This window comes from Carettochelys insculpta, chromosome 24 (genome assembly GCF_033958435.1).
Source record: "Carettochelys insculpta isolate YL-2023 chromosome 24, ASM3395843v1, whole genome shotgun sequence".
Lineage (NCBI taxonomy): Eukaryota > Metazoa > Chordata > Testudines > Carettochelyidae > Carettochelys > Carettochelys insculpta.
Window position 1 is genome coordinate 3,992,432 of NC_134160.1, and position 19,769 is coordinate 4,012,200.

Here is a 19,769-nt window from a genome sequence, read left to right on the forward strand (position 1 = left end):
CACTTTATGGGAAGGCCTCTCTCAGGCAGAGACACTTGAATTGAAGCGTTCAGAAAAAGGGATTTCCATTCATAGGAAAACCCGATATTTTGAGTTTAGTTTTCATCTCAAACTGGTATGAAATGCCAAAATACGTAAGAAGATTTTGTTGGAATATTAAAATGTTGGTACCTTCGATCACAAACGAAATGTTTCATTTTCCATCGTAACCCTAAGCAGACAGACTCTCGTGGTCAGCGGGTGGGATTGAGCCTGTGACTTCAGAGGTCAAAGCCATGTGCCTCTACTGCATAAGGACGCTCACTGCCTGTCACTTAAGCCAGCAAAACAAACTTCTCTCCTTTCTCCGTGGGCTCAGTGCCTCGGGGTTACACAATCAATTTTTTTCAGACATTTCTGAATGTCGGTTCAAAACAGAGTTTGGTTTCAAATTTGGAAAATTAGAAAAGGTGGTCAGAATTCACAGTTTCTGATAGAAATGTTGATGCCAATGTTTCATCAGGCAAATGTTTCAGTGGACAAGATTCAATCGATTTGACAAAGGAAAGTTTATGAAGGCAAAACCAACTTTTTTTCCCTCAACCTTGCACAGGAGCGGTACAGTTTTTATATGGATCTTTCTTACCTTTGGCAAACACTGTACAACGACTCCTCTATAAAAGATGACAAGGACAAATCAAACTAGTAATTACTTAAGCTGTATTTTTGCTGCTCTCCGCTCTTTTTATTAGATGAAATTTCCAGCATGCTTGATTATGCCCAACCGTAAGTGATCATCCCATCAAAGTACCTACTTGGTCCAGTGATTGCAAAGTCAGTTTAAACAAATAACAAGCAGCCCTGCAGCACCTTAAAGCAGAGGTTCCCAACCTTTTCAGTGTCACAGCACACTTCAATGAGACAAACAATTCCACCGCACACCCACTGTTTTTCAGCTGAATCGATTGCTCAGAAACATCACGTTTACTATGGTTAGAGTCTTACTAGAGAGGTTTGCAACCTAACAGTGCATACAACAAGCTAAACAAGAATCAAATGCATTCATGTTTCACATCCACCACAGAATACACCACCTTCGACAGCGAACACAGGCACATTTTCAAAATCTGCTCAACGTCATGCTAGGGATGTTGAGTAAATGAGTAACCACTGAAAATTTCAGTGGCTACTCAATTACTCATGGATGGGGGAGGTGAGACCAGAAAACAGGCACCCCTTCCCACCAAGCCGTTAGAGCTGGGACATGGCATTTACACCGTGTCCTGGCTACAACAGGCTCAGAGTGGGGGACGGCTCTCCACTAGCTCATTTGGATTGGGAAGCAGCATTTCAGTTGTCTCCCCACAGAAATGGGGTCCTGTGAGGTCAGCATTTACCCTCACAGGGACTGTGCAAAGAGCCACTGTGGGGGAGAAATTGATCAACCCTGCACCATCCGGGACTCAGACAGCCTTGCTGCTCGAGCCATTGCTGGCCCAGGGTCTTTAATTCCCTCCCGCCACACACACACCCACTCCCCTCAATGGTGGCTCTCCTAAGGTGGGGAGGGGAAACTGATAAAATTTCACAGCACGCTAGGACAATTCTCATGGCATACCAGTGTGTCACAGTGCACCGGTTGAAAACCACTGCCTTAGAGACTAACAAGTTTATTAGGTCAGGAGCTTTCCTGGGTAAGACCTGCTTCTTCAGATGACTGCAGTAGAGACAAAAAAACAGTATCCAGATTTATGTGGCAGGGAAGGAGGTGGTAGGGAAGGGAAAAAAAGGCTACCAATCTGACACTGTTTACTGTGCAAAACAAAGGCAATCAAGTAAGACTGGATGTGAGTGAATCATAGAATCTAGAAGAGTAGGACTGGAAGGGACCTCGAGAGGCCATCGAGTCCAGCCCCCTGCCCTCATGGCAGGACCAAGCACTTTCTAGACCATCACTGAAAGCCATCTATCTAACCTCTTCTTAAATATCTCCAGTGATGGAGATTCTACCACCTCCCTTGGCAATTCGTTCCAGTGTTTGATCACCCTGACAGTTAGGAACTTTTTCCTAATGTCCAACCTGAACCTCCCCTGCTGCAATTTCAGTCCATTGCCTCTTGTTCTATCCTCAGAGGCAAGGAAGAAGAAGTTCCCTCCCTCTGCCTTATGACACCCTTTTAGATACCTGAAAACTGCTATCATGTCCCCCCTCAATCTTCTCTTTTCCAAACTAAACAAGCCCAATTCTTTCAGCCTTTCTTCATAGGTCATGTTCTCTAGACCTTTGATCATTCTCGTTGCTCTCCTCTGGACCCTCTCCAATTTCTCCACATCCTTCCTGAACTGCGGTGCCCAGAACTGGACACAATACTCCAGCTGAGGCCTAACCAGCACAGAGTAGAGCAGGAGAATGACTTCTCGTGTCTTGTTCACAACACACCTGTTAATGCATCCTAGAATCATGTTTGCCTTTTTCGCAACAGCTTCACACTGTTGACTCATATTTAGCTTGTGGTCCACTACAACCCCTAGATCCCTTTCTGCTGTACTGAAGGAGAGGGGAAACTGGAGGTGAAGCAGGCTTTTGGGAGGAAGACACAGGCCTGGGAGGTAGAGGATCTTGAGCTGATTCCTAGCTCTGCCACAGACTCAGTATATCACCTTGGGGTACTCACTTAATCTTAATGGCCCAGCTGTAAAACGTAAGTGAGCAAGCTCAAACCCTGCCCTGAGGAATTTACAGTGTACACAGAAATGACAAAGGGCAGGGGAAAGAAAGTACTATCCATATGTTCCAGTTGAGGTGCGGAGGCACAGAGTAAATGATTTGCCCAAGACCCCATCAGGAAATCTGTGGCAGGGCCAGTGATTCATCCCTTACCCCCAAGACCTTCCCACAAAACCATTTTCATCACTACTGAGCCCTTGGGGAGAGAGGACATAAGTTCTCAGGACGTTCTTGGTTCTAAGCAGCCTAGAACAACGTGAATGACAACAGCTGTGAGAAAAGAGAGCAGGATCCTAGATAAACCCTATGCTTCTGACACCTTGTTCCAATGAAGACAAAAAAACAGTCCAATAGCACTTTAAAGACTAACAAAATAACTTATTAGGTGATGAGCTTTCATGGGACAGACCCACTTCTTTAGATCATAGCCATACCAGAACAGATGCCTGTCAGACAGTCTGTTCTGGTATGGCTATGATCTGAAGAAGTGGGTCTGTCCCACGAAAGCTCACCTAATAAATTATTTTGTTAGTCTTTAAAGTGCTACTGGACTGCTTTTTTGTTTTGATACTATATAAACTACAGCGGCTTTCTCTTTGTTACTCATTCCAATGGTTTTCATTGCTCTTCCTCTATCCCCGCAAAACCACATAATGCTCCAAGGATTGTCTCTGCATAATTAAACAACTTAATAGACTAAGTATGTTTGCTAAAAGCCTCTAATTGCCACCTCTGATCTATACTCTTCCACTAGCCGCATCCCTGAGAAAGGCAAGATGGTCAATACTTGCAAAGGGAAATCTGAAATGTCCATTGACTCCTCTTGTTTGAAAAGAGGGCTGCTTGTTTGCAGCTCTCAGCACCTGTTCTAGTGGGGCAGTGTAATCTGTTAAATTTAGGAACCATTTATTTCCTAATGCTTTTTCACGCAACTCAATTGATTTATTGATTTTAGATACTTATACGCCTTTGAGCATCTCCTGATGTTAATTCTTACTGCATCTCCATGAGGGAGTATGTCTGGCCACTTCATCTCAGAAAGGAGATAATGGAATAAAGAAATGTAATTCAGGCTTTCCCACAGTACAAAGTTTCAACAGGTGACCCTGGCTCAAGAGGCAGGAGGTTTAATACAAATGCAAGGAAGTTACTTTGTATACACACAACTAACTGGTGAACCTCGTTACTGGGGCATGTTGTAAAGGCTCAAAGTATAACTAGGTTTGAAAAAAAAAGCAGTCAAGTAGCACTTTAAAGATGAACAAAATAATTTATTAGGTGATGAGCTTTCGTTGGACAGATCCACTTCTTCAGACCATAGCCATACCAGAAGAGACTCAGTATTTAAGGCACAGAGAACCAAAAACAGTAATCAAAGTGGACAAATCAGAAAAAATCATGGTCAAGGTGAGCAAATCAGAGATTAGAGGGCAGAAGGCGGAGGTGGGGGGAGGGGACAAGAATTAGATTAAGCCAAGTATGCAAACGAGCCCCTATAGTGACTTAGAAAATTCCCATCCCGGTTCTAACCACGTGTTAATGTGTTGAATTTGAATATAAAAGAGTTCAGCAGCCTCCCTTTCAAGAATGTTGTGAAAATTCTTCTTCAGTAACACGCAAACTCTTAAGTCATTAACAGAATGGCCCACTCCATTTGAGTTCAACAAAGAAATGAACAAGTTCATGGAGAATCTGTCCATGAATAGTTATAAGACAAGATGGTCTGGGATGCTTCCAGTGCTTGTAATCAGAAGCCAGGTATGGAAGAGAGAGGTGAACTGTCCCATAACTGTCCTGTTCTGTGTAATCCCCGTGGAGCTGTTACTCACTACAGTTGGAGACAGGATGCCACACAGTGTGGATCATGATTTGACCTAGTATGGCCCCCTCGTATGTTCAAGACCACACAGAGTCTATTGTAACGGGGTCCAGGTTCCCAAGAATCCAAAGCTAGTGCCTGAACCACTAGGCAATCCTTTCTCTCACTGCCTAAACCAATGACATCATCTGTCTAGGAGGAACCATTTGTCAGCATGTGGCAGAGATTTAGGCGTGTCCAAGACCATACTGCAAGGCACAGTCAATGGCAAAAGGAGATGTGGCAGACAGAAAAAGCAATGGGTAGACAACATTAAAGCATGGACAGGGATGAGCTTTGCCGCAACTCAAGAATTGGCACATGACCACCAAAGATGGAGAGACACTATAAGGAACATTGTCATGAAGGTGCCCCAACGACCTTGCTCAAGGGACTGATGATGATGATGATGATGATGGCAGAGATTTAAAATGGTTGACTAAGACCCCTATCTTGCAGTGGTATCCTCTGGCATGGACCTGTGCATCCCTGTGAAATCCAATTGTCTGTGATGGATCCAGACCTCCAGGGAGCGCATCATCTTCAGCTTTTGGGAAGCAGCTGACCTCAAGAGGGAACCTGTTCTCAAAAGGCTTCCTGCCCAGGAGGGCAGGCTCAAGATACGTGCACCATGCAGAGCAGGTCTGGCTGCACACCTGAACTCCCACCTTTTGTGAGGCTGACCCATTAGTAGGGGAGGTGCTGAGACAGGAGGTAATTCACCTGCACACAGAGGGCTCGCAGCAGCGTTTATGGGCTGACTAGACCACCAGCTGGCATCAGGGTGAACGTCCCTGAAATGCAATATGGAACTAGAGCTATTCACACCAGTACAGACCCAGCTCCCTGCTTCGACACGCTCTCCTTCGAAGTGCCCCGGCCGCCATTCCTGCAAACATTAAGAAGTGGAGCAGTTTCCCAAAGGCCCCTCAAATTCTCATGTGTGTATTTCCCTTTCCTTGTCCAAACGATGTGGATTATCAGAAAGGTATGCAAAGACAGGCCTTTATCCCACCCACTGTGTCTCTACCCACACTCCCTCCCCAGCCATTCCCACACTCACACTGTGATCACCCCCATGCAACATTTTGATCTCTCCTGGGCATCACTGCTTTCAAGCCACCCCTGTGTGTAAGTCAACAAGGGAAAGAAACAGCCCATCAAAGTTTTTGCCACCCCTTGTGTTGGCACAGTCCCACCCCCAAGCTGGGATCCCAACCTTTAATCACTGGGGACACTTCCAGGACTTGCCAGCTGACTTAATTCCTTCCACTGGCTCCATCTAATCTTCTTCCACTTCCCTGTGGAGTTGGTACAGCAGCAAGAAAGGTGGTGTGAAACGCCGCCATGCTGGTTTGCTGACCTAGCATGCCTACTTTGCACTGCTGCAAATGACACCAGGTCCAGGACAATGGTAATTTAAGCCAGTTGCAACAAAGGCCAAAATCTGTGGGGTCCCCAGCTGGGAGTGGTGCATTTGAAGGACTTACTGAGACAACAGCAGCTATTACCACCCCAGAATGCTGAAGCTCAGGTACTCCCATGCAGCATGACAGAACTGTCTGTCCTTTGCTACAACCTGGTCCATGTGGGAGATTAATTCCTAGGTCTAATTAATTAACCCTGCCTTGTCTCACACCACAAGGTGTTGTTTTCATCTGTGACTATATTTAGGCCCCTGAGGTGGTTACCATTCTAGGGCCACCCAGTGAGACCTTGCTGCAAGCTGTCAGCTTGGCAACATTTCTCAACTGGAGAAGGCTTCATTGGTTGAAGAGGCTGGAGGAAAGCCCCAAGCCTCAAGAAATGGAAGCAGTCAAAATCACAAGCACCTTTTGGAAACATAGACTAAGGGAGGAATAGGATAGAGGTCTATACAATCATGACTGGTATGGAAAAAGTGAATAAAGAAAAGTTATTTACTGTTCCCATAACAAAAGAACTAGGCGTCACCAGATAAAATTAATAGGGATCAGGTCTAAAACTAACAAAAGGAAGTTTTTCTTCAAGCGGCTCATGGTGGGCCTGTGGAATCCTGGCCAGAGGAGGTTGTGAAGGCTAAGACTGTTAACAGGGTTCAAAAAAGAACTAGCTAAATTCACGGCGGTTAGGTCCATCAATGGATATTAGCCAGGATAGGTAGGAATGGTGCGTATCACCTCTGTGAGAGGTTGTAAATGACTGACAGCAGAGGGATCACTTTGGTGATTACCTGTTCTGTTCACTTCCTCTGGGGCATCTGGCATTGGCCATGGTTGGATGACAGGACACTGGGCTAGATGGACTTTTGAACTGACCCAGTCTGTCTGTTCTTATGGTCACTGAAAAGAAATTGAAAAAATGTGGAGGTTCTCATTTGAAAAGAGGAAGTGTTCTGAGTAACAGCTGCTTTATCTTCACTCAAAATCCTCCTCCTAGAAATCCTAGTTTATGTCTACGTTGTGTTTGAGCAGTTGATTGTGGCATGCGTATAAAGTCAACGGCTGTTAAGTGCCTAAGTCCCTTTCAAAAATAGCACTTAGTCTCTTAAATTGCTTTGGAAACGTTTACCTTCAGAAGATGTTGGCTGAGGAGTGAATAAGAAGGGGTAAGTGGTGCAGAAATGCGGTTTGCAAGTTTATGACAGATCCTTCTTTGCAGCCTGGCCTTTTGCTTTTACAGTTGCCTGTTCCTGGTGGTCACATAAGTCACTGTCAAAAGTCCCTGGCTGTTCAGCAAATATTTGGCTGCAGCTAGACCCTTTATTAAGGATTGTGTGTTTTAAAAGAAGTAATTTAATACAAGGCCAGTTTCCCGCTGTTTTTTGTCCTTAGAACCAGCAACCACGCTGCACAAGCCTTCAGCATCCTTTGTCCATAAAAGTAAAACACACACACATATTATTCCCCCTTAAAAGTTTCCAGCAAGATGAAACATCAAAGTTGACTGAGCTTCCCAGGCTAGATTTTTTTTCCCCAAATCAAGCAGCAAAAAACCATTATTCAAATCACTTCTCCTTTCTTTGGCTTTGTGTCCCCTTCTTGTCTGCAGAGCAAAGTCAAGGCCGTACACCAGGGATCAGCAACCCCCTGGCACAGGTGACAAGAGTGGCATGCGAGCTGATTTTCACCGACACACAAGGCGGGAACTCAGCCCCGCCCCTCCTCCACCATGGAGCTGGGAGCTTGTTCAAAGTCAGGCTGCCGGTGGATTAACAAAAGACCAGCTAATACTACCAACCACCGCTTACATGGTAAAACTCTGCATCCGAATGTATTTATTAATGAAGCTGTTGTCAGTAGAATTATTAGTGACTTTAAAAAGTATCACCAGCACTTGGACCATACATAGAGGTCAAAAGGTAAAATTTCAGCACTCTGCCTCACAAAAGTTGCTGACTCCTGCCATATACCCTAGCAGATCTGACAGTGGGGGTTAGCTTAGTCCTTTCTGATTGCCCCTGCCTACTACCCAAGCTGTAAGCAGGCTTAGCAGGGATGTTAAAAGGGATGCAGGCAGCTAGGAGAATGCTGGCAACTTTTTAAAGGCATCATCAGCCTGTGGAACTCACCCTCACAGGATTCAGCTGAAACGAACAGCAGTCTTCAAAATGGGGATACAATAGCAAGCAGGAGCCACTTAGGGCACCAGCAATATTCTTTAAACTCAGCACGATGGCCATCTGGAAATTCACAGAACAGGAAGGACAGAACTTGGACTTTCCTTATCCAAAAGAGACCCTCTTTTACTCTCCCAGTGCTTCAAGTGCTGAAGGAGACTCTGTCCTAACAGTATAGAGCTTGTGACACACAGCTGAGCAGTTCTCATTCCATCCAGTGGAGAGGCATAAATGCATAAATACCAATTAATTTGCCATTTGCAAGTGAAGTAGCTAGCATAAAACTGGTGAGGGCTCTCAGCTCTCATGCTTGAGCAAAACTAGGTGATCATTAGATTTGTTTAGTTTGGAAAAGAGACGACTGAGAAGGGATATGATAACAGCTTTTAAGTATCTGAAAGGCTATTACAAGGAGGAGGGAGAAAAATTATTCTCCTTAATCTGAGGGTAGGACAAGAAGCACTGGGCTGAAATTGCCGCATATGAGGTTGAGGCTGGACATTAGGAAAAATTACCTAGCTGTCTGGGTGGTTAAGCACAGGAATAAATTGCCAAGAAAGGCTGTGAGATCTCCATCACTGAAGACAAACACCTGTCAGGGATGATCTGATGGTGACTGGACTCAATGACCTCTTGAGGTTCCTTCCAGGTCTAGGATTGCATGATTCTATAATCAGCTGGACACAAACACACACAGCCCATAGTGTGTATTGCATGGCTAAGAAGCATTTTGTGGGAAATGGGCAGGGCTGTCCTCCGCAGCTTGCAACATTACTCACTAATACCAGATTCATTCATTTTGTGATGTTCCCTTCTGGGCTTGCAAATGGAATGCCACAAAACAGCTCTTGTAGAACCAGGCAACAAAACTGATTAGAAATGCCCTTGTCTGGTTTCATTGTCACCACTGACAGAAAATGGGAAATTCACCCAAGCACACGGGATAAGACAAGCCAGGTAGGGGACTACCTGTCCACACACAATGGCTGAAGCTCATAAGGGAACAAGCACAGGAGAACAAAAAAGCAGTAAAGTAGCACTTTAAAGACTAACAAAACAATTTATTAGGGGAGCTTTTGTGGGACAGACCCACTTCTTCAGACCATAGCCATACCAGAACAGACTTAATATTTAAGGCATAGAGAACCAAAAACAGTAATCAAGGTTGACAAATCAGAAAAAAATGATCAAGGTGAGCAAATCAGAGAGTAGAGGGTAGAGTGGGGGGCAGTGTCAAGAATTATATTAAGCCAAGTATGCAAAAGAGCCCCTATAATGACCCAGAAAATTCACATCCCGGTTCAAACCACATGTTAATGTGTCGAATTTGAATATAAAAGAGAGTTCAGCAGCCTCTCTTTCCAAAGTAGTGTCAATATTCCTCGTCAGTAAGAAACAAACTTTTAAGTCATTAACAGAATGGCCCCACTCCATTAAAATGTCAGCTGACCGGTTTGTTCCTGGGGCCCTCGTCACAGGCCAAGGCCTCTTTGTGCACTTTTCTGCAGCAGCTTCCTGCACTCAGTGCATCAGTGGAGCAATGGATGTGGGAGCATTGCAGGTCCCAGCAGGGCTGACAGCTTCCACAGGTCCCAGGGCAACATAGGAGAGGGGCCTGGCTCCACATCCTCAGAATGGGCAGGGCCAAGGACAGAAGGGGCATGGCCAAGGGCAGTCAGCCTTCAGCTCTGCTTGAATCATGGTGCTGGGACCCCCTCCTTCCCTCACAGCTGCACACAGTGGCACAGCAGCGCTGCCATGGCATTTGAAAGGGGCCCAGCTCTCCGGCTGCTACTGCTACTGTCAAAGAGCTCAGTCCAGCGCTCCAGGCCCCTTTGAAATGCCTGGCCCCGGGACAACGTCCCCTTTCGTCCCACTGTCGGCAGGCCTGATCAGGTGCATGATGTCAGCCCTGCATTACTGCTGTAAACCTACCCTGGCCTGTGGTGCATCAGTAGCACTGAGCTTTGAAGACATCCAGAGATGGAGAATCTATCTGTTCCTTCGTTCATTAGCCCGCCACTCGCTGGTCAATTTCTTCACCTTATTTCTATTTTGCCTTTCTCTGGATTGCATTCTGCATCACGGCTTTTGTTCTGCTCTGGGTATGTCTTCATCATTTCCCCTGAAGCATGACAAGGCCATAACCTCCAGCCCAGAGCTGAGTTGAAGCAAGAACAGAAACAAGCCACTGTTGTGTGCCCGATTGTAACAAATGGATAAGAAGCATAGAGGGGGCCTTCCAGTTGTTCAAGTCCTGGGATGCCACATGTAAGGCCGAGGCTTGGTATGCAAACATTGGGTGTTATCTGTGGTGCAGATGGCCCTAGGTAATGCCTTAATACTTCACAAGCCTGTAGCAGCTGGTCTTTTCCATTGCTCGACATCCGAGTCGAATGGATTTGATGCTTTCCTTCCTCAGATGGCTGGGGCACGCTGCCCACCTGTGTCCAGTGAAGGAGAACCTTGGGTAAAATGTCTGGCTGCTTACGTGAAATGAACTCACACCCAAAGCTGCAAAGAGAGGGTTAGTGCTTTGGCTAAAGTAGGTGGGATATATTATGACAATGATCAAATGATCTTAATGGCTTGTTAGGCAGCTGTCATATCCAGCGTCTGTTTCTGACAAGGACTGGCAAGTGAAAACAATCTGTTTAATTTGTTTATTGTCAGGCTGATGGGGCCATGCTAGAGGCTCTAAAAGACGCAGAGGCATTTCTGAAGAGTTGGCTGAGCTATCTTCCTATCGCCCAGCAAAGGCCACTCCAAAGTCATTGATCAAAACCCGCGGCTGTGTGAAATTTGACCAGAGAAAATCACATTAAGTGTCCAAAACTATACGGGAGGGTTTTTCCAGTCCTGTGGAGAGTGGTATGAAATGCCTCCCCAGATGCAGGAAAATAAAGAAAGAGGGACCAGCCTTGGCGGTCATGGACTTGTGAATGTAAAACCTCCAAACAACACAGGTCTGACACAGGAAGACGGGCAACTTAGCAAATCTCTCTCGTCGCCCATTGCAGCGATCTGTATCCAAGGCAACAGCGGGTGCCCGGGGGGAGGTGCAAATGGGACCCAGAAAGTTCATAAAAACATAAGCTGTTCACGGAACTAGTTTGGCGTAAGGAGGGCACATGACTCCCATTCACTGCACTCTGCACCGGCTGCCAGGCATCTACTGAGGGAGGTGCGACGGTTGGATGATGAGCAGATTTCTAATGTACTTAGGCACCTAACGACACTGACAGGCGCCGAGAGGGAGTACAAAAGCCTCAGGCGCCAGAGTACTTTAAACAATCCCACTGTGTCTCTTTCAGTACCAAAAACCCGGCCCCCAAATCAATGCTCCAAATAGTCCAAGACTGAGCCACCTCCAGCCTCCTCCTCCTCCGTGACCCAGCTCTCCTCAGGGGTCTTACCCATCCTTGGAGCTCTTTGAAATGCTCAGACTTTCACCAAGTATTGGGGGGGGAGAAAAAACGCAGCAAACTTCAGCGGCACTTGAACCAGCTCCGTCTGAATGACACAAGCACCCAGAAACCTGGTCGGGGGTTTACAACTCAGCAAGACAAGGAAAGAGAGAGGAAACCGAGGGTACGTCTGTATTTACCAGGAAACCCACCCTGTCAGGGTCAGTCTCCCAGGGTTTGATTTCACAGGCCTAGTGGGGATGCATGAAATCGAACCATCAGGGCTCAACAGTCAACCCCCGTACTCTTCATTCTCTTGAGGAGTAAGGGAGGTCTATGGGAGAGTTTCTCCCATTCACCTCTCTCAGTGAGGACACCCAGATAAGTCGATTCTGCTCTGCAATTGTCATATCTGGAATCGCTTATCTAGGATCAACTTTCAGGTCTGGTGTAGACCTGGCCTTGAGGGAAGTAACTGGCCACTCAGCACATTAGCCGCGGAAGGTGGAAGAGAATACAGGCTTTCGACTCCTGGCCCAGAACTAGCCCTGCCTTGCATTTAGATCAGTTTAAGACAATTGGCTGGCTATAAGTGAGCCCAAGGGAGCTGTTCAATGCAGTGTCTGCAGCAGACACCCCCACAATGCAACACCTTCTCCCCGGGTCCAAAATGCAGCAGAAATGCAACATTCAGGAAAGATGGAAGGGTGTCTGATTCCCCTAACAGTCACCTCGTTTTCCCTTTTCCTCTTCCGGGGGACTATTGTTAACAATGCAAACCTCGCTCCATTCCCACAGCCCTGCTTTGAGTGCCTCTGAGAGGTAACAAGGGAAGGCCTGCTTTTGAATCAGTGCTGGGGCGGTACAGGCGAGGGGCAGGGGAAAGCCAGACAGCTCATGTTCTCGGTTTTCGACACTAGGCTGCACTAGAGCACTGTCGTATTGAGTCACTTTGATGCGTGGGTGGCTGAGTGCTTTATGCATCCCTGGGTTAGGAGGACTGTTGGAAGGCTCATATGCCGCTTGTGCCCAATGGGAAAGGAAACCCTCTTGGAGTCAGAGAATTACAAGTGACTTCAGAAGTGGCTTGTTTTTCTTTCTTAGGTATAAAGTCTGGCCGTCTTCAGCCCATAGGCCAGATTCCTCTTGTGGCTGACTTACTAGATGCTGGCTTCTGAATCTAGTGTGCTCTACACTCTTGGGTTCATTATTTTAATTCAAAGAAAAGCAGCCCCAGCCTCAAGACCAAAGCCAAAATATGCGTAGTTCTCTTCCCTGCTGAATTTGGTAGGAGGAGCTAATTTGCAAGGTGGCTGGGCAAAGGTTGCCTTTGTTTTGACCCTCCTGGCTTTCATCCTGCCTGAGTTCAGGGGCAAAGATCTCATGCCAGAGGCGGAGCCTTCCTGGCATTTGCACAGAAGTCAGAGCGAATCAGTCGTGAGTTCTGAGCCATATCTGTAAACGTGACCCACGTTTGGATAAAACCAGGGAAAGAGTCACCTTAAAATGTGCCCATATTTACTGGCAGCCATATCCAGCATCACAACAAGAAGTCAGGAATCTGGATAGTAGACTTGGTATTTCCGTGTTCTTTCATTTTGCAGTTTCCTGTTTGTCCATAGGTTTGCTGTACATTGCTCCCCTGCCTCTTCGATATACACATTTCTGTTCCTGGCTCTCGCTCTTTGGGGAAGAGTCATGTGAATTCAGAGCTATTGGAAAAGACAAAGACCTGTGCAATCATCTAGATGGGATAAATGAGCTCCTACTGTGCAGCTATTTTCGTTTTCCAGGTCCCTTTTCAAAAGGGACAGGCCATCACCAAAGAGCAATTCCCAGTGGTGCCAACTCTTCATGTTTTGTGTCTTGCAATATTTGGTGTCCTTAAAGTAGCAGCTGCTGGAGTCATGTGATTATGTGAGACTCTCACCTTTTGAAGAGATGGTGGTTGTGGTTTTGAGGTAAGCTGGTGGTTTTAAATCTCTTTCTCATGTGTTTTTATTTTTTTTCAATCTGCCCTTCTGTCTTTTTTGCTTCTTGACAGCTCTGTCCCTGATGAGGATTCCAGTTTTAGCTCTTGATTCAAGCAAACACTTAAGCACATGCACAATAGCCAATATCTTCAGTGGGAGATGCATGCAAACCCTTTTGTTTATGGGTAAGTGCATCACGTTTTGAAGAGTCGCTGCTGAACTGGAATCTGATGCCAGAGCGGCTCTGCTGCTTGCTGTGAGAGGACGCTGGCAAAACATCAGAAAGATGCAACCAAGAATCGGACCTTCTGGTGCAATTTGATCAATGGTTTCTTCCAAGCACCTCCTTGCCCCAGTAGACGCACATTTAGGTCTGCACTTGAGTGTTCACGCAGGGCTGTGGGTTTGTTGTGACTCTGCTGCACTGCCACCCCTGAGGATAGGGTTCAGTTGTCTTGTAGCAGTAGCAGATACCTGGTGCGATTCCTTGAGAAGCGTCACATGGGGAAGTTACAAAACAACATCTCCGAGGCGCTGAGAAAAGCTTAATGACTCTCACTCCAGTCATCCAACCCCCTGGAGTTTGCATTTCAAAGCAAGTGAAGCTGTAAGTAAAGAACTGACTTTCCAATTTGAGCACTTTATTAAATAAGTTTAAAATAAAGCAAAATGTTGGGGCAGAGCAGCAGTTAGGGGGAGAAGAGTGGGCCTAGAGGACAGAGCTGTGGATGGGGGCAGCTCTACAGTACTGCTTAAGGCAGTCTAACGTACGTCACTCAGTGGTGTGAAAAAGGAACCCACCTCGCCCGTCAGAGGGACGCAAGTTAAGGGACATAAGTACTGCCCACACCTGTGCTGGTGGGTGGGAGACACTCTCCCAGCAACAAAGAGCATTTTCACTAGACACGCCACAGAGGGACAGCTACATGGATGGAACACTTAGATTGTAGACCTGCCTGGCCTGTGAGGAGACCTGGCTTCTATTCCCAGCTCTGCACGGACTGGTGGGATGACCTTGGACAAGTCTCTTTACTGCTCCGTGCCTCAGTTTCCCACTCTGTGAAATGGGGATGATGGCACTGACCTTTGCAACACACTTTGAGAGCTAGTGCAGGCCCTGGGCCAAAGTGGAAGGGGAGCCTGGCTCTGCATCCCCAGAAGGGGTGAGGCCAAGGGTGGAAGAGGCAGGGTGAAGGGTAATCACCCCTTAGCGCCACCATGACCACGGCGTTAGGCCCTCCGCAGACATGCAGAGCAGCACCACCAGCACTTCGAAGGGGTCTGGAGCTCTGGGTCCCCTTTTAAGGGCTGGGTCTCAGGGAAACTGCCCCATTTGCTGAGGGCTGGGTAACACAGGAATTCTGGCTGAACAGTCATAGCCATCCTTTGAAAACCAGAAACATGGGGCCTGCAAGGAGTCAGGGGAGCTCTTCATCTGGGGCATGTCTGAATGCAGGGGCTGGAGGGAGATTTTTAAAAAAAACAGAAGTAAATAAAGAAAGCAGGCTAGCAATCAGGCTGGGATCCCTGGGACAGCATCTTTGCAGCTTATTCTGCTCGCTGTGGGGGGCTGATGAAGGCAAACTTTCCCCGACTTACTGCAGTGCATGCACGAATAATTTGTTTCCAAGGAAACAAGGAGCTTTTGCATGTCCAGCCTGTGGCCAGAGCTGGGGGAAGACTGTGGAATCAGACTCCGGCTTTCTGTGGAGCAGAACCCTCCCTTCTGGCTCTTTATACCCCCTGCAACACTTCACCCCCATTCCTCCCCCTCTGGTAGGGCTAAGCTCCTCCACTCTACCCCAGTTTCACTCCTATTATCTGGCTGGAGGCAGAGACTGTGTATCCACAGCACAGGCTGTGCAAATATATTTAAAGACAGCAGTCTCCATAAAGTCCTACTGTTTATGTTTTAATTTGGAGAGGGGCGGGCGACCTGGAGAATTTCTGTACATTACAACAGTTCAGAGAGGTCCCATTGCACCAGGCACAGCACTCGCATATAACTGGTGCGAACACAGACTGCTTGTCACCTGTGGTCAGCGGCAATTCGGCCTCTGGGCTGTCTATAAAGTTTACAGAGCGAACATCTCCCCAGTAGAACAGACGACACCTTCGTTTCCAAGCGTTGAAACAACAGAGATCGAGGTATGTTGGCTTTAGTTTCACCATACACACTCCAATGGGTGGGAAAGATTTCCATGGGTAAGAACAGAAGCTTGCAGCTAGGCAACGGTAGTGGGGCAGATGTCCCCACACAGAGGAGAGAAGGAGCTTGAGCAGTCCGCAGCGAGGCTGAGCTGAACCCGCAGCAATAAGAGGGCTTTCAGAGCAAATCAATAGGGGACCAGCTTGATAGAGCAGCCAGTCGGGGCCAGGGAGGTCCACACAAGAAAGGTTGCTCAGCAGAGCAAGGCGAGTCTCTCTCTAGAGGGTAAGGGAGGAGGTCTGGAGAGGAACACAGCAGACAGCAATGCTGGGCACGGTCAGGGGAACAACACGGCGTTCCAGCCTGCCTGGCTGCCAGACTGAAGCCTGACACAAGGGCGAAGAAGGTGGTGAAGCTTTGGGAAGTGGCCCAGGGAACGAGGCAGCAAATGTTGAGGAGGGGCAGTAGCTGGCTTCCAGCTATAGAATCCCTGGGTTGGGACAAGGAGTACTGGGTGGTCCTGTGGACTTCCACTTGCCAATGTGGAGAGTGTCTGATCCAGACTGCAGTTTGCTCCTGAGGTGCGAGGCTGGACCTTGGGTGGACAAGTTGGCTGCTGAGGCAATTGGCAGGACTAAGGACTGCCAGTTGCCTGGAAGCAGGGAGATAACGGAGTTGGACACAGCTGGGACACCGTGCCCACGAGAGGACGCTTTGGTCCAGGGAGTGATGTGGGCTGCCTACTCATGGAGACCGCTGACACGACAGTGGTGGGAGACTTCCTGAGGAGGGGGCAGTGGCACCAGCGAGCTAATTCCCAGGTCCGCTTGTAAGAGGCACTGCAGCTGAGAGTTACGCCTTTACAACAAGGACAGAAAAATGCTGCTCATCGATGTCTGAGGGTTTGATTTACGGATACTTCCTTTGTGCATTTGGACAAGACCTGCTGACATTCTGTGTTTGGAGAGTTATGAAGCTTCAGCTTGTTGAACCTCAGCATCTATTATTAAATCATTATTGTCTGAACCCCCTTCCAACTGACCCTGCCAATGATTTCCTGCAACTGTCAAAATGTAGATCGATAAAAATAAAAAAAATGCTTACAAATAAATATAGGGATTATCAGTCTATCTATAAAAAACAAAATCAAATCCTGCCAAGTCTCTACCCACACAAACACACACATGCGCGCACACAGTATGACAATACGGCACACAAGCTCTATGAGTCTGAGCCAAGGAAGTGTTATTCAGCTATTTCTTCACTGTCCCTGCAGAGAATGAAATTCCATGAAGGGGGCAGACGAGTTTGCAATGCTCCAGAGCCATCATTCCATAGCAACTGAACAGAACTTAGAAAACAGCTCTGAGAGGGAGGAGAAGCTGATCGAATTAAGCCCCTGGCTTGGGACTTCGGAGAGTTATGTTGCATCCTGTTTGGCTGCAGACCTTGATAGTGGTGCTGGACCTATGCTTAGGGTGAGGGTGCTAAGCTGCACCCCTCCAAATATTTTTGCACCCCTCACTACCCGGGTTTCTCTCTAATTTTTTCCATCCAATGGCAGAAAAAAAATTGTGATTTGCACCAAGGCATGCACAGATGTGCACCCCCAGCAGAAACACAGGCTGCTGGCTGTAGGTGCTGTGAGGGCTCTGCCAATCAGCTAAACAAAGCAGCAGAAATGTAGCACTTTAAAGACTAACAAAATGATTTATTCGGTGATGAGCTTTCATGGGACAGACTCACCTGGGGTCGAGACTTGACAGAATTCAATTTTTTTCATATAGACTGATAATCCCCATATTTTATTAGATCACTTGGGTCTGTCTCACGAAAGCTCATCACCAAATGAATCATTTTGTTAGTCTTCAAAGTCCTACATTTCTGCTGCTTTGTTTTGTTGGAGTACAGACTAACATGGCCACCTCTCTGTTGCTAATCAGCTAAGCTGCTGAATCTCTCCTAGGTGGCTGCCCAAGCGCTCAGTTTACAGGGAACATTGCTCACCGCCCCAGGCTGAGGGTCACACATAGAGTTGCCAACTCTACCAGACCAGACAGACTGGAAGCCCCTGCCTCAAACAGCATCTAGTCTGGGAGAAATGGCAATCCAGCCACAGTGGACAGTGGCTGCAGAGACCCAGACCAGCTGCAGGACCTGATGTGGCAGTGTGGCCACAAGGGCCAAAGGCCTGGGTCCCACAAACAGATTCCCTTCAGCGATGGCAGGCAGCAGGACCTCAATGAATGCTGAAGCAGGCAGGGCCAGCAGGACTCCAGAGAGGCTGCTTGGAGGCCAGGACATGGGGCTGGCCAACAGTGGGCATGGGCAAGCAGGTTGGAAAGCCGGCACCCCTACTTCCCATGGCTATGGATCTTGAGCAAGTGACTTCCTGTGCTTCAGCTCCCTGTCTATAAAACAGAAGTGATCATGCTCCCTTAGTTAGCTTTGGCTGTTTAGATTAAATGCTCTGGAAATGTCTCACTAGTTATTTGTACATCAGCTAGCTCAGTGGAGCACTGATGTTCTCTGTGACTGTATCTACATGAACCCCTTCCTTTTGAAAGGGGCATGTTAATGAGCATGTTTGAAAGATGCGAATGAGGCACTGCAATGAATATGCAGCACCTCATTAGCATAATGGCAGCCGCGGCAATTCGGAAGTGCAGCTTTTCGAATCGCATGCTGCCCATGGAGACGGGTCCTTGAGAAAGGACCCCCCCAGTTTTCAAAAGCCCTTCTTCCTATCTGGTGTTATTCATTGCAGCACCTCATTAGCATCTTTTGAACATGCTCATTAACATGCCCCGAAAGGAAGTGGCTCGTGTAGACAGAGCCTGTGGTGTTACCCTAATACAGACTCTGCGATCTCTAGTGTTGGGTATAACTGGCATTTCACATGAGGTCCAGAGATGTACACAAGCCATAAAAGCAGAATAAAATCATAGAATCCTAGGGCTGGGAGGGACCTCAGGAGGTCATCGAGTCCAGCCCCCTGCCCAAAGCCAGAAGCCACCTGGCCAAAGCAGAAAAAATCTTGACCTCTTGGAACTCAATGGGAACATTGCCATTAATTTCAACAAGGTCCGGATTTTAGCCTGAGCTCTGGTCTGCATTTCCTCCAAGGCTTGTGTTCAGATTCTGCTGCGCCACAGCTCCACCCGAATACCACAGGCACTGGGATCCAGCAGCGACAAACTCTGCTTTCAACCTTTTCAGCTTGTTTGCCAGCCACAGAGAATGGGCCGAATTCTGCCCTTGAACTGTAGCCAGTGCAGTGAGGTGCACTAAAAGCAATGTGCCATCCAAAACCCATCCCTCCCTATAAGAGATTCGGTCTCCGTTTATCCTGCATGTCAATTGGGCCGGGGCGGAGGGTAGCGAAGAATAGTGTATGGGTGGATGCTTCAGATCACGGAGATTCTTTACTTGGAGTACGTCTCACTGAAAGGACAAGCAGCGTCCCTTTCTTATGTTCAAACTCAGGAAATATGCACCCACATCCATCATACCAAGCACTGAACCGCTTCCATGACCTTTTGCAGCGCAGCGAAAAAGATCATTTTCTTCTTCTTTTTTGTTGGATGAGGCTGTGGCTAGACGGTGGACAAAGTACTCTCTAATCTGCTCAACTGTAGCTATTGATGGGTTCATGTGTCATCATCCCAACGCTGTTCTTTCTGCTATAGTGGAGGACTTTCTTGGCACTTCTGTTAGAAATTGATGGCTTTTAGGAGGCAAGACCTTGGCTCCAAGAATTTGTTCGGCATTGGAACAATCCATCCAGATGGGTTAATTTAAAGGTTTCCTGTCCCCTGAGAATCTTCAGGACACCAACAACAAGTCCTGTGCCAAATTGAGACTGAGCTGAAATCTCGTAAATAATTATAGTCTTCATCAAATTTTTGTGGGTGAATTGGAAAATTTACTTCAATAGCTTTGAAGTAGTTAGCTTTGATTACAACCTTTTCCACCTCTTTTAACCTCTCATAGTCTGTCTACCACATATATGAGAGTGTTTGTGCATCTGTCTATCCCTCTCTACTCTGCTTCCTCAAGGACGCCTCCTAAACGGTA